At 37.3% G+C, this 16342-nt stretch overlaps 1 protein-coding gene across 1 annotated transcript in view; it reads left to right on the top strand.

Annotated features, from left to right (window-relative positions):
* Positions 1-893: 893 nt before the first annotated feature.
* Positions 894-16342, top strand: part of EBAG9 (estrogen receptor binding site associated antigen 9) — a 38083-nt gene continuing 22634 nt past the window's right edge. Inside the window, exon 1 of the mRNA XM_027854041.1 lies at positions 894-941. The gene's annotated coding sequence lies outside the window, so the exon portion shown is untranslated. The remainder of the gene's footprint in view (positions 942-16342) is intronic.

Here is a 16342-nt window from a genome sequence, read left to right as displayed (position 1 = left end):
CTAGCTAATGCATTGGGGATGTGGCTGGGGCAAGGGTATCAGACGTTTAAATTTTAGAGATCAATGAGCCTGGCTTTTACAGGACCATAGACTGAGGAAGGGAAATAGCTGGAGGGCGGGGTGCGGGAAGGATTTTGAGGTGTCGGCTATTGAGGAAGGGGATGAAGCTGCATCAGCCTGAGTGGTCAGTGCCCAGCTGGAGCCCAGAAAATAGTACAGACAACACAAGTTGAGTTTGGGTTTGGCGGTGAAAAGACAGGGTCGTGAACCGTAAGGTTTCTGACCCCAGCGGACTCCTACGGAATGGACAGAGGGGCCAGGCCAACCCCAGCCGCCCGCAGGAAAAGGCTTTTAGTATTGCTCTTCGTCTTCGCTTCTCCACTGTCTGTGACACCGCTGAGAAGGCTTTCAAGGGTGTGAGGGAACACAGTGTCCAGAGAAACATCCCGACCGGAGGCCGATGCTACAGCCAACCAAGCGCTGCGCAAGGAGGAGGAAGAGGCTGGCGACTGGCGCAACGGTCACAAAAGCAACACGCGACAGAGCAAGCAAACGTCCCACCCCGCCGCCCAGGACCGTGGTCTTCATTGGCTCGTGGTTCCGCCGCGTGACCAGCGGCCCCGGGGCTATTGGTCTAAGCGAGCCAAGGGGCGGGGTGAGGAAGTGAGGAAGACAAGGCGGCAGCTATAGATTAGGGATCCAAAGAAGGGAACGTGGGGAGGAGCGACGAGGGAGGGAGGGGGGCGGGAGGAGGGTTTCCCGGGAGGAGGCGGAGGGCCATGGCAGCGATTCGGCAGAGACGACGACGGCGAGCCCGCGCGTGGCTTTGAATGAGGCTCTGAGTAAGGCCAAGGACGAGCGCACGCGCGCGTGCCTGCGTGCGCGCGCGGCCCGCGGCAGCTCGGAGCCTCCGCCGGGCTGGCGGGGAGGGGGAGGGGCAGGTGAGTGTGCGAATCGCGCGCGCCCGCGACTGGGGGGGGTCCCCCTCCCCTCAGTCCTGCAGGCTTCCCTCTCCCTCTCCTTTCCCCACCATCCCTGCACGTCCCCTCCCCCAACTGCCCTTTTTCTTGGTCCTTCCCGCTCCTTTATTCCTTTTCGCCCCCTGTCCCCTTTACCTTCGCAAGCCTGGGGACTGGTTCCGGGTCAGGCTGACCCCCCTCCCCTTTTATCCTCCCACCCCAGGGTGAGGGTAGCTATGTCCAGGTTCGCTGCAGAGAGGTGCTAGCATCCCTAGCTCCTTTACGCAGCCCTGGGGATGGAAGGAGGCTCGTTCTTTAGGGGACACCTCACTTTGCTTCCAGCCTCCCCCATAACAAAACACATCCTCTTAAAAATGTGGGGCTGCTTTTCCCAACAGCACCCAGTGTCCCAGGACTGGCTCCCCTCTGTGCCCTCAGCCAGCTGGCCTGGCCCCTGCCAGCTGTTTCTAGTTGTGCGTCCCCTTGTTTCCTTAGCCGGGCATTCCCCTCATGTTGCGTGCACGGGCATCGATTGGCTTGTGTGGACCTGAAATGTCACTTGGTCTAGCTTCTAGCTTTCCTACTGATAAAAGTAGCTACAATAGCTCCGCAGACACTCTCCCCTTTCTCCCCCACCCCCCACTCCCCATTTTAAGGTGGGTAGTTGGGTTAAAGCAAATGGAGCTCCTGGGAGTAAAGGTGTTTGCAAATAATCACTTCGGAAAAGCTCAAAGGGCTCTTTGACTGTTGATTAAAGAACTTTAATCTTGCCCTCTTCAGATTTACGAAGATCCCTGAGGTAGCATATATTTAGTGGCTTGACTCCCTCTGTGAGTCTTGGCAAGAAACGTGGCCAGGACTGGAACGCAGGTCTCCTGAATCTACTTCCGGGAGATTAATAGACTCAGTAATTCCCTAAGTTTTTGGACTAATGGTAGCCTATTTGATTTCTTTTTTTCAATTATCATGTTTTTTCCTTTTCTTCTTTTCTCACCATACACTTGAGAGAAATAAAAATGACGGAGAAAGAGAGAAATACAGAACCCTTGTATCATAAAAACAAAGTCAGGCAAGAAATTCTCACGTTGACCATGTCCAAAAATGCGTTTCAAATTCTGTCTAATAGTCTATCATCTTTATTTGTAGGTAGCTTATTTAATTTCACAATATTCTACTCCCCTTTCTCCAAGAAGCTGTATTAACTCATTTCTTTTTTGATTTTCATTTTTTGACCTGTAAAATGACGGACATGTGTGAGTGCTACAAAAGTAGGAATGGGCTATATTGTGCTTGGTCACATAATTTCTTTAATTTGGCATAAAGGTTACAAAACCACAATATTTGAAACACAGGACATAGTGTCCAATTCATTTTATAATAAAAGTGGATTCTACTTAATGCATCTTTAACTCTGAGTTATGGGTTGGTAAATGTAGATAGAAAATACTCTGAAGTGACATTGACAGCTTAATTCTAGTTATTTTATGTGCATGCATTGATTTCTGCAGGTGGTTACCTAGGCAAAAGGTAAATTTGAACCTTCAACTTGTGATGCCATTTTTTTTTGTTTTGGAGTTGAACTTCCTTTAGTGTTACTTTCTCAGTATAACATTCGTATTGGTTTCTTAAAAGTAGAAGTGTTAACTATTTTCTAGGTGACTTATTATAGTAAACCCGGCAGAAATTTGAATTAGTAACTTTTTATTTTTTTTTACAAAGTGGCTTAAGACAAAAAATAACTTAATTGACCTGTTTTTGTCTCATTTTATAACTGGATTTCAAAAATTTCAATACAATAGTGAGCATGATTTTAGAGAGATTTTGATTTGAATGAGATTTGATAGTTGGATAGTTTGTGTCTGGCATTCACGTATATGAGTGACATGCAATACTTTGTGTGTATTAGAACTATTACTTGGAAAAGAAAACAGTGCCCGCTTTAATCATTATATAGGACTTTGTCAACAGTATATGCTTTAAATGTTGGGTTTTTCATGGAAATTACATGAGAAATATTCCAAAAGCGTGTAATAGAGTACATACTAAATAACATCTTGAGTTCTTATACTTTTGTGATCCTGACAGGTATGCTTATTGTGTGGCACATTGAAAGGAAATAGAAAATAACCCTGTCCGTCGTTGCTAGCTTCCTACAAATACTAAAGCAGCTTTTGAGGGTTTTAAAATCCTGTTGATTACTTAGCACAATTCTACTATTTCTGCTATACGCAAGATTTCCGTGTACATACAAATAGAACAAAATATGTTTCAGCTTAATTCAGACCATTTTATGAGTGTCAACTATATGCTTAGTAACTGTTTGTATATATCTTATTGATTGTGGAATGATGACAATTTTTTTCCCCTTTTTGTAGAGTCCTAAATTTTAGAGTTAGTGCCAAAAAGTTTTGGAGCGTAAAGTTTATCATAGTGTATTTTAAAGAAAATAAAATTCTGTATCTTTAATGCTAGCAAAGAAGTATGAATGGGTAGCACAAACTGGAGTTTTTTGATAAGATGGCTTGTGCTGAAGTATTCACAGACCACATGATGCTTTTGTTATATTGCACAATTCAGCATACCAAATATATTAAAGATAGGGACTTGATTTGTGATATCATTGGCTTAGAAAATTCTTGTATAAGGAAGGAAACTACCTTAACCAATGCAGGTCAGCACCTTTGATGTTGACTTTTATTTAGAGACTTGCCTAGAGCAATGAAAGGCTAAGCGAATTGCTAGGGGTCAGTTAGGCAAGACTTGAACTAAGTTAACCTGTCTTCCAGACCAACTCTATCCACTTTGCCATGCTGCAAAATTTTGTTATTGCCACCAAATTCAATGGTGGCATCTTTAATGATAAAGATGAAATTGGCATGGAATGAGGAAATTCTTGATCGTTTGGGAAGCAAAGTATGGGGAAAAAAAGATACCTGTATTACTTGTATTTTGCCATCAGTAACAATTCTCATTTCCAAATTGGTTTCAGTAGGTAAACACAATTTAGCTATATGACCAGTTCACTCTTTAGTTCTGGTTATTTAATTTATCAGATATTTCTTGAATGTGAACTAATAGAGAGGAAGCAGTGAAAAGGCATAGTTGAAAGAACAGTGAATTTGAAGTGAAATTTTCTCACCTAATTCCATATCTAAATACCTGGGCCAGTCATTTAATGTCTTTGTCTTTTGTCTAATGTCTTTATCTTTACAGGGTTGTTTTAAAGCAGTACTTTTTGATTTTTAAAGTACTGAAGAAAAGAGTTGTATTTTTATTTATAGATATCAGACCTATTGAGAGGGAGGGGGTACTTTTCATTTGTAGGGATTACCAGGGTGGTTTTGTAGAGTAGAGGTCATAGGATCATAGATTTAGAGGTTGAAGGTACCTTACTGTTCATCAAGTCTAATTCTCTCATTTTACAGTTGAGGAAACTGAGGTTCAAAGAGGAGAAATGAATTGCCTTGGGCTATACAGGTGGTCCAGTGCTCTTCCTGAAATGTGATGTAACTTGACTTTGTTATGGCTTCTTCTATAACCTCCTCAAAAATCATGAACATTGCATCACGCCCTTTAATTCTTGCTACTCAAGCACATAGCGCTCTTCATTGCATTTCTGTCTTTTCAAAGCTACCCTGCTCTAGATGTAGCTCTGTCCCCCATTCAGAATTCCAGTTGCTTGTTTGCAGCTGCTTTCTGCTAGCTTTCATCAGGCAAGAAATCCCTTTAAAATAATGGATTTAAGATATGAATGACTCTTAAGCTGTTTTTGCATTTTCATTTTTTCTTTTTTTTTTTTAAAGCAGAGACTTTTTTCACCCCAGTTCTGAATTCTCTCCCTCCCCTCCTCACTCAATGAGAAGGCAAAAGAAATAAAACCTATTACAAATATGTATAGTCATACAAAACAGATTTCTGCATTAGCCATGTTGTTCCCCCCCCCCAAAAAAAGAAGAAGAAGAAGAAGGAAGGAAGAAAAAGAAAAAAAAAATACGGTTCTATCTTCTCCCTTGAGTTCATTGGTTCTTTTTCTGGAGTTTGATAACATATTTCATCATGAGTCCTTTAGAATTGTAGCAGGCCATTGCACTGATCAGAATTACTCAGTTTTTCAGGTTCCATTACTGTTACAATATTGCTATTACTGTGTAGATTGTTCTCCTGGTTCTGCTCAGTTCACTTTGTATCAGTTCATATAGATCTTCCCAGGTTTTTCTAAACCATTCCCTTCATCATTTTCTTATAACACAATAGTATTCCATTATATTCAAATACCATAACTTGTTTAGCAGTTCTCCAGTTGATTGAGATTCCTCAGTTTCCAATGTTTTGTCACAACAAAAAGAGCTTTGCTTAAAGTGTGTGTGTGTGTGTGTGTGTGTACATCTCCTTTCCTTCTTTCTTTGGTCTTTTTGGAGTAAAGCCTAAGTAGCAATATTGCTAGGTTAAATGCTATGTACAGTTTGGAAATAGTACCAAGTTGCTTTCCATAGTGGTCTGACTAGATCACAGCTTCACCAACAATATAATAATGTGCCTGTTTTACCATATCCCCTCCAGCATTTGTCATTTTCCTTTTTTTGGTCATCTTAGCCAATCTTTGGGCTGTGAGGTGGTATCTCAGAATTGCTTTAATTTGTGTTTTTCTAATAGAGATTTGGGCAGGTGGTACAGTGCTATACAATGCCGGAATCAGGAAGACTCATCTTCCTGAGTTCAAATCTGGCCTTAGACACTAGCTGTGTAACCCTGGGCAAGTCACTTAACCCTGTCTGCCTCATCTATAAAATGATCTAGAGAAAGAAATGGCAAACCACTCCAGTATCTTTGCCAAGGAAACCCCAGATAGTGTCATGAAGAGTAAGACATGACTGAACAACAAATAGAAATTTAGAGCTTGTTTTTAATACGACTAGTTATAGTTTTAATTTTTGAAAACTGCCTGTTTGACTCTTTTATCAGTTGGGGAATGGCTCTTATTGTAAGTTTGACTCCATTCCTTATTTATCTTAGAAATGATGCATTTATCAGAGAAATTTGCTGCAAAGATTTTCCTTCTCCCCTTGCTTCCAATTTTCTGTTTTTCTTCTAATTTTAGCTGCATTGGCTTTGTTAATGGAAAGTTTTTTAATTTTTTATGAAATTACTTGTTTTACATCTTGTGAACCTCTCAATCTCTTATTCGATTTTGAACTCTTCACCTAGCCATAGATCAGACAGGTAATTTCCTTCCTGCTCTGCTAATTTACATATTTTATCATCTTTTATGTCTAAGTCATGCATCCCTTTTGAGCTTATGTTTGTATATGACGTCAGATGTTGGTCTCTTCCTAGTTTCTACCAGACTACTTTCCAGTTTTCCCAAAAGTTTTTGTCATATAGTGAGTTCTTACCTTAATGGGTAGAATCTTGGATTTATCAAACACTAGGTTACTGAAACTCATTTACTTCTGTATGTTGTGTACCTAATTTATTCCACTCATCAATCTATTTCTTATCTAGTACCAACCAACATTTATTAAGTACCTCCTAGGTACCAGGCACTATACTAAGCCCTGGAGATACAAAAAGAGGCAAAAGACAGTCCTTGCAGTAGAATTAAGAGAGGTTGGAGAAGGCTTCCAATAAAAGGTGAGGAGGCAATAGGAAGCTATTGGAGGTTTTACTGAGTAGGAGGGCAAGACATGAGTGCTTTTGGAAAACCCTTGAATTGCTGAGTGGAGGATGGATTGGAGTGGAGGATGGATTGGAGACACTTAAGGAAGGCAGACCCTCTGGCAGGTTATTGGAGTAGTCCAGGAGTGGTAGTGAGGGCTTACCCGGGAGTGGTGACAGTGTCAGAGGAGAGAGATGTGAAAGTGAAATATACAGGCCTTGGCATCAGAGTGAAAATGGGGAAAGAATGAGAGATAGTGAGGATTCCAGGGATAACTCCTAGGTTGCTAGTTGGAGGGACTGGGAGGATGGTGTTGCCCTCTCCAGTAATAGAGAAGGTAGGAGGGGGAAGGGGTTTGGGGGGAAAATGAATTCTGTTTTGGACATATGGTGATGTCTACTGGACATCTAGTTCTAGATGTCTGAAAGGAAGTTGGAGATGCAATATTTGAGGTTAGCAGAGAGTTTGGGGCAGGATATATAGATTTTGAGAACTGTCAGCATAGAGATATTAATTAAATCCATCAAAGCTGATGAGATCACCAAGTGAAGTGGTATAGAGGGGGAAGAGAAGAGGGCCTAGGTCTGAACCCTGAGGAACACCTGTGGTTAGAGGACCTAATCTAGACGAAGATCCAAAAAAGGAGACACAGAAGGAGTGGTCAGATGGATAGGAGAAGAACCAGGAGAGAGTTTTGTCATGAAAACCTAGAGAGAAGAGAGTGATTAGCAGTGTCACAGGCTGCAGAGAGTTCAAGAAGAATGAGGATTGAGAAAAGGCCATTGAATTTGTCAATTAAGAGATCATTAATAACTCTGGACAGTGCACTTTCTGTGTGTACGGCCAGAAGCCAGATTGTAAGGGATTAAGAAGAGAGTGAGAGGACAGAAAGTGGAAACATCTATTGTAGATGGCCTTTTTGAGCAGTTTATTTATAAGGGACAGAAGATAGATACAGGACTTATAACAGGTATGGAAAAGTCAGGTGAGGTTTTTCCAGGATAGGGGAGACATGGGCATATTTGTAGGTAGTAGGAAGTGAACAGAAAGAGAGAGAGAGAAATTGAAAGTTAAAGAGTAGGAATGACAATGGGGGCAATCTATTGGAGGAGATGATATGGAATGGGATTCCTTAAACAAGTGGAGAGATTAGCCTTGATAAGTAACTAAGTAAGGCTACTTCATCATGTGAGACAATAGTGAAGGAGAAGGTAGTGTCAGAAGGCATCTTAGTGTTAGGAGATGAGGGGAGAAGAGGGAGTTCGTAGGGAATATCCCCAATTTTTTCTGTAAAATATGATACAAAGTTCTCACTGGAGAGTGGGGGGAGGAGGGGCTATGAGAGGTTTGAGGAGGGATGAAGAGATTTGGAAGAGCTGCTCTAGCCATTGAGATAGTGAGCTAATAAGGAAGGTATAGTAGGATTGCCCAGGATCATTGAGGGCCCAGTGGAGTTTATGTAACAAAGTTGTTGTGGATCTAGGCAGAAGAGTTATTTGATTTTCTCCCCCTTCAGCAGCACCTGTGTTCAGGAGCAAGGGTGAGAAATGGTGGGAATGATCCAAGAATGGGGCTTGTTATGATGATTACGGTTTTGTAGTATAGTTTGAGATCTTACATAGCTAGGCCCCCTTCCCATTTTTCCCCCATTGGTTTTCTTGATATTCTTGTCCTTTTATTCCTCCAGATGAATTTTGTTATTGTTTTCTAACTCTATAAAGTAATTCTTTGGTATTTTGATTAACATGGTACTGAAAAGTAAATTAATTTAGGTAGTGTTGTCATTTTTATTTTGGCTTAGCTCCCCATACACAATTAATATTTGTTCAATTATTTAGGTTCCTTAGTGTGTGAAGTTCCTGTGTGTAAGTTAACAGATTGACTCCCAAGCATTTTATACTCTAGTTATTGTAAATAGATTTCTCTCTATCTCTTCCTGTTGGATTTTGTTGGTACTGTACAGAAATGGGAATGATTTTATATAGGTTTATTTTGAATCCAGCAACTTTGCTTAGGTTGTTAATTATTTCAATTAGTTTTTAAGTTTACTCTTTAGGGTCCTCTAAGTAAACCATGATATCTGCAAAAAGTGTGATAGTTTAGTTTCCTTTTTGCCTATGCTTATTCCTTCAGTTTCATTTTCTAGTCTTATTGCTGTAGTTAGCATTTCTAGTATAGTATTGAATAGTAATGGTGATAGTGGATAGGGCATCTAGATGTGGCGCAGTGGATAGAGCACTGGGCCTGGAGTCAGGAAGACTCATCTTCCTGAGTTCAGATCTGGGCTCAGACACTTACTAGCTGTATGACCATGGGCAAGTCACTTAACCCTCTTTGCTTCAGTTTCCCTATCCATATAATGAGCAAGATAAGGAAATGGCGAACCACTCCAATATCTTTGCCAAGAACAGCCCTAAATGGGGTCACAAATAGTTGACCTTAATTTACCCCTCTTAAAAAATGACAGACCAACAACAAAAATGATAATGGACATCCTTGCTTCACCCCTGTTCTTATTTAAATGGTTTCTAGCTTATTCCCATTACAAACAATGCTTACTCATAGTTTTAGATGGATACGAGTCATCATACTAAGAAAAGCTCTGTGCTTTATAGTGTTGTGCTTTATCTCTGTGCTTTTTAGTGTTGTTGCTGGTTTTTTTAAACAGGAATTAGTGTTTTTTTGCCAAAAACAATTTTCTACATACTTTAAGATAATTGTGATTTTTGTTGCTTTTGTTATTTATGTGGTCAATTATACTTATAATTTTCCTAATATTAGGCTAGCCCTGCATTACTAATGTAAATCCAGCCTGGTCATAGTGTATGTTCTTTGTGATATATTGTTGTAATCTCCTTACTAGTATTTGAAATTTTTCATCAACAATTATGGAAAATAGTCTATAGTTTTCTTTGTTTTAATTGTCTCTGGTTTTGGTGTAAAGACCATATTTGTATCGTAGAAGGAATCTGGTAGAACGCCTTCTTATTTTTTTTCAAACGGTTTGTATAATACTGGAATTAATTGTTCTTTAGATTTTTGTTAGAATTTGCTTGTAAATTAAAAAAAAAATTTAAGGTTTTTTTTTTCTTAGAGAACCCATTTATGACTTGTTCAGTTTATTTTTTTTTCTAAGATGGGGAGGGTCATATAAGTATTCTATTTCCTGTTCTGTTAATTTGACAATTTATATTTTTGTAAATATTAACTGTTTCATTTAGGCTATCAATTTTATTGGAATGTTGTTGGTCAAAATAGCTCCTAATAATTGCTTTGATTTTTTTCTTTTTTGATTGTAAGTTTATCTTTTTATTTATATTGGTAATTTGATTTTCTTTATTTTTAAAAAAAATCAGATTAGCCAATGTTTTTTTATTTATGTTTTTTTTTAAACTTTCATTTTTTACTAATCTCTCCTTTTATTTTCAAGATTTCTATTTTGGTTTTTAATTGGGGGGGTTAACTTTTTTTCTAGTTTTTTTTTAGTTGTATGCCCTATTACTTGATTTACTGTTTTTCTCTTTTATTGATATAAACATTGAGAAATATAAAATTTTCCCTAAATACCACTTTACCTGCATCCTACAAATATTGGTATGTTATTTCATTGTTATCTTGATCTTTAATAAATTTGTTGATTGTTTCTATGATTTATTCTTTGACCCACTCTTTTTTTAGGATTGTTGTTTAGTTTCTGATTAATTTTTAATCTATGCTTCAAAGGTCCTTTATTGAATGTAATTTTTATTGCATTATATTCGGGAAAAGATGCATTTAATATTTCTCCTTTTCTGCTTTTTTTGGTGAGGTTTCTATTCCTTAATACATGGTCAGTATTTGTGGAGGTACCATGTATTAGCTGAGACTTGAGTATACTCTTTTCTCTGTCATTCAGTATTCTTCAGTAGTCTATCATGTCTAACATTTCTAAAATTCTATTCATCTTATTAACATCTTTCCTTTTTCATTTTATGATTGCATTTGTGTAGGTCTGAGAGGGGTAAATTAAGGCCTTCCACTAGTATAATTTTACTTTCTATTTTATCCTATAACTCACTTAACTTTTTCTTTAAGAATTTGGATGCTATGCCATTTGATGCATATATGTTCAGTATTGATGTTAATTCATTGTCTATGATACCTTTTAACAAAATGTAGTTTCCATGTTGATCACTTTTAATTAGGTGTTTTTGCTTTTGCTTTGTTTGAGATCACTGATTGCTACTCCTTCCTTTTTCATTTAAACAGAAGCATGTTGGATTTTGTTCTAGCTCTTTCTGTTTTAAATGTGTTTCTTGTAAGCAACATATTATTGGATTCTGACGTGTAATCCATTCTGCCATCTTCTGTTTTTTTGGGTGAGTTCCTCTCATTCACATTGACATTTATGAGTGCTAACTATATATTTCCTTCCTCCTATTTTCTTATACCTCTCCTCTTTTTTTACCTTGTACCCTTATCAAGAGTTTGTTATGTTTCTGAGCACTGCCTCCCTTAATCTACCCTCCTTTATTCTCACTCCCTGTTCTCTTTCCCTTAACACCTTTCCCTCCTATTTCCATGTTAGGTAAAATGAATTTCTGTACTCAACTGTGTGTGAATATATGTCCTTCCACCCTTGAATAAGTTCAGATGGGAATGCAGTTCAAGTGTTTCCCTCAGTTCTCCTGCCCACTTTCCTCTCCATTGTTTAAATTCTTCCTTATGTGTCCCATTTATGTGAGGTAATTTTCCCCATTCTTCTCCTTTGACCCTCTCCCAGTATATTCCTGTTCCTCACTCTTCTATTCTTCTTTTGAGATCATCCTAATATAAAATCATTCTAAGGCCCTCTGTTTTTTACATTCCCTTTAAGACTTCTTATGATGATAAAGTTCTGAGGGGTTATTTGTGTCTCCCCCTATAAAAACTCTAATGGTTTCCTCTTTGCCTGTAGGAGCAAATATAAAATGCTTTGTTTGGCTTTTTCAAATGACTTCATAACTTAAGCCCCCCCTACCTTTCTAGTCTTTTCATATATTACTCCTCACCACCTACTCTTCAGTTCAGTAGAACTGGCTGTTCTATGAACCAGACACTTTGATCTCATGCTTTTGTTTGTTTTGTTTTTGTTTGTTTTTTTAGGCAACTGGGGCTAAGTGACTTGCCCAGGGTCACACATCTAATAAGTGTCAAGTGTTTGGTCTGAGGCTGGATTTGAACTCAGGTCCTCCTGACTTCAGGGCCGGTGCTCTATCCACTGTGCCACCTAGCTGCCTCTCATCTCATGCTTTTGGGCACTTTCTCTGGCTGTCCTCCTTGCCTGAAATGCTTTTTCTTTTCCACTTTGCCTACTGTCCCACTTTACTTCCTTTAAGTCGCAACTAGAATTCCATCTTTTACTGGAAGCCTTCTTCAAGCCTTCATAATTCTAATACTTTTTTCTCTGTTAATTATTTCCTACTTATCTTGTACATAGTTTGCTTTGCATATATTTGTATGTGGTCTCTCCCATTAGATTGTAAACTCCTTAAGGGCAGGGACTTTCTTTTGCCTCTTTTTTTCTTCCCAGCACTTAACATAGCACCTGGCATGTAATAGGTACTTACTGAGTGTTTATTAATTGATTGATTGATTGATAAATCTTGTGAGATTCTGATTGTGGTTCCTCAGTATTTTAATTCTTGCTTTCTGCCTGTTTGCAATTGTTGTTGTTTTTAATTGACCTGGGAATTCTGGGTTTTGTCTACTATATTCTTGGAGTTTTCATTTTGAGGCATCTTTCAGGAGGTGAATTGTGAATTCTTTTTGTTTCTACTCAGCCTGTAGTTCTAAGGTATCTGAGCAATGTTGCTTTATAATTTCTTGAAATAGGATGTCCAGGTTTTTTTTTTTGTCTTCATGGCTTTTCAAGTAGTCCCTGATTATCTCTCCTTGATCTGTTTTTCGAATTCTTTGTTTTTCCTGTGAGATATTTCATGTTTTCCTTTACTTTTTCAGTCTTTGGACTTTGTTTTGTTATTTTTTAATGTTTCATGAAATCATTAACTTCTTTTTGGCCAATTCTAATTTTTAAAAAAAATTTTAAAAAACCTAAATACTGAATAAGAAAAGAAAAAAAAACATTGCCATGTACACTGCAGAATATAAGAGGATTCAATATAAAGTGATAAATTTCCATTTCAAGAAAACCTATATTATGAATACTACACATTATTTTCTTTTTTTCTTTTTTTGCTTTTGAACTTTGATAGTATTTTTCCCCCAGTTACATGTAAAGAAAGTTTTCAAAATTCACTTTTATAAAATTTTGAGTTCCAAACTTTTTTCTCCCTCCTTCTGGTCTCCCTCCACAAGACGACAAGCAATCTGACATAGGTTATACATGTACAGTAATATTAAACATATTTTCACATTAGTCATGTTGTAAAAGAAGAATCAGAACAAAAGGCCAAGACAAAGAAAAACAACCAAAAAAGTGAAAATGATATGCTTCCATCTGTGTTTAGACGTCATAGTTCTTTCTCTAGATGTGGAAGTATTTTCCATCATGAGTCTTTTGGAATTGTCTTAGATAGTTGTATTGCTGAGAAGAGCCAAGTCTATCAAAGTTAATCATTGTACAATGTTGCTGTTACTATGTACAATGTTCTGGTTCTGCTCACTTCACTCAGCATCAGTTCATGTAAGTTTTTCCAAATTTTTCTGAAATCTGTCTGCTCATCATTTCTTATAGCATAATAGTATTCTATTACATTTATATACTACAACTTGTTCAGCCATTTCCCAATTGATGGGCATCCCCTCCAATTCTTTGCCACCACAAAAAGAGCTGCTTTAAATATTTTTGTACATGTGGGTCCTTTCCCCCTTTATTGATGATCTCTTTGAAATACAGACCTAGTAGTGGTATTGCTGGATCAAAGGGTATGCATAATTTTATAGCTTTTTGGGTGTAGTTTCAAATTGGTCTCCAGAATGGCTGGAATTCACAACTCCACCAACAGTGCATTAAACTACATATTATTTTCAAAGCTATCCATCTTTTCTTTGCTTCCTTGTGTGTTTTCTTTTGTCCTCTGCTGCACACTTTTTATGTTTTTTCCTGTTTGCTCCCCCAGCCCTTAAGAAGGCTACAATTAAGCATGGATATCACACACACACAAACACACACACGCGCATGCGCACACATATACATATATCATGTATAAATATGGATATCCATAAACATACACATATATTCACACATATAAACTCATGCATATATATAAAGCTATATTATTTTATTTCCACTTGGCATCTTCTTCTCTGAAGGTGAACAGTATCTTCCTTCATAAGTGCAAGTCTTTCCATATTTTTCTAAATCCACCATCTTGTCATTTCCTGCACCACAACAATATCCCCACCCAATCACATTCTATCTGGGAGGTTGTCTATGAGAGTTTTTTCCCTAATTTTTTTCATTCCCTCTATTCTTGGCTTTATAGGTTTTATTTATACAGGAAAATTTTAATTTAAAATAACCAAAATTATCTCTTTTACACTTCAGCACTGCTCTCACATTGTAATATGGTCTAAGATCTGATACTACTGAATCTAGTTCCTTTACATCTTTTTCCCCTGGTTTCCTTGAAGTTCTGATACTGTGCTCTTCTAAATGAACCCTGTTATTATTTTTTCTGACTCAGTAAGATAAATTTTTAGTAATTTAATTGGGATGGCATTACACAAATAGATTAGTTAGGTAAAATTGTCATTTTTTATTATATTGGCTTTACCTACCCATGCACAATAAATATTACTTCAGTTATTTGGATCTAACTTTGTATAAAAGGTATTTTATGTTTATATATGTATAGTTCCTGTGTCTGTTTTGGCAGGTATACTCCTAATTTTTTTATGCTTTCTAGTTATTTTATATGGTCTAAAACTATTGTTTAATGTTGCTGACACATAGTGTAGTTTACCTGTTTTTCTCTTTTGATTAAATCTGATTTTAGCTTTAACTTTGAGGTTGTGATTACTATCCCTGCTTTTTTTTCTACTCCTGACCTTTATATTTATGTGTATCATTTTTATAACATTTCCTGAAAGCCAGCATATCGTTGAATTCAAATTTTTAATCTGCTGTCAGTTTCCATTTTATAGGCAAATTATCCCATTCACATTCTAAAGTATAATGACTTGTTGTATATTTTCCTTTTTCCTGCTTTCCTCACTATTCTCCCTATTCCTGTCCCTTCTCACTCCTCTACTTTAGTTCTACCCACTACCTTAGCCTATTTCTTAACCTATTCCCCCACTATCCCTCCCTTATCATCTCCCTCTACGCTATTCCCTCCTCCTTATTTCTTTCTGAATTTGAAGATGCTTATACCCTTCGAAATATATATGTTGTTTCTTTTTTATCCCATTCCTATTAATGTACACACCTTGCAATAACCCCGCCATCCTATTCCCTGTCCCTCCCTTACCCTCTTATTTCTTTCTGAATTTAGAAGACTTTTATACCCTTCTAGATATATGTGTATTGTTCCCTCTTTAACCCATTCCTTATAAGAGTAGGGTTCCAGAACTACCTGCCTTCTTCTCCCATCTAATTTCTCTGTATCAGTTCTTCCTCTTGCACTTCATTTGTATGAGATAATTACTCTTTTTACCTTTTTCTGCATCATTTTGTTTTTTAGAATCACATCATACTCAGCTCTCCCCTACTCTTTTTTTCGAACTACCCAATTACTAATTATAATCTTAGACAGAACAGTTTACATTTTCATGTATAAAAAATAAACAGTTTATCCTTATTTAGTCCCTTGTAATTAATCTTTGATGTTTACATTATATTTCTTTTGGATCTTGTATGTCAAATTTTATATTAAGTTCTTTGCAATAAAGTCCTAAAAGTCTATTAATTCATTGAACATTTCTTTTTTTCATTCAAGATTATACTTAACTTTGCTGGGAATGATATTTTTGGCCATAACCCCAGTTCTTTTGCTTTTTGATATATAGTGTTCAAAGACCTACCATCTTTTAGTGTAGCCACTACTAGGTCTTGTGTAATTTTAAATGTGGCTCTGCCATATCTGAATTGTTTTTTTTTTTCTTGTTGCTCATAATATTTTCTCTTTAACCTGGAGGTTTTGAAATTTGGCTATGATATTCCCATAGATTTTCCTCATAGGATCTCTTTTAGGTGGTGATCAGAGGCGTTTTTTGTATTTCTGCTTTCTCCTCTTGTCCTAACAGTTCAGGACAATTTTCTATAATTATTTCTTGTATCATTGTATCAAGAATCTTTTTTTGATTGTAGCTTTCAGGTAGTCCAATTATTCTTATGTTTTCTTGATCTGTTCTTCAGATCAGTTGTTTTTCTTATGAGATGTTTCACATTCTCTTCTATTTTTCATTCTTTATATTTTGTTTTATTATTTCTTGGTCTCTTATAACTTCACTGACTTCCTCTTGCCCAATTCTAATTTTCAAGGAGTCATTGTTCTTACTTAAGATTCTGGATCTCCTTTTCTAGTTGATTGACTCTTTTCATAATCTTTTTTTTTCTTGGATTGTTCTTACACTCTCTCCTTTGATTTTTGAAGACTTTTTTTGAGTTCTGTGAATTCTTTTTGGGCAGGTGACCATTTGATGTTATTCTTTGGGTTGGGAGAGACTTTTTTTGCTTCAGTATCCTTCTCTCAAGACAATCCCCAGTCTTCTCTATTCCTATAGTAACTGTCTGTGGTTGAGT

Source organism: Vombatus ursinus, unplaced genomic scaffold, assembly GCF_900497805.2.
Source record: "Vombatus ursinus unplaced genomic scaffold, bare-nosed wombat genome assembly UNPS02010284.1, whole genome shotgun sequence".
Taxonomy (NCBI): Eukaryota; Metazoa; Chordata; class Mammalia; order Diprotodontia; family Vombatidae; genus Vombatus; species Vombatus ursinus.
The sequence above is the reverse complement of the archived record's forward strand: the minus strand, read 5'-3'. Positions and strand labels throughout refer to the sequence as shown.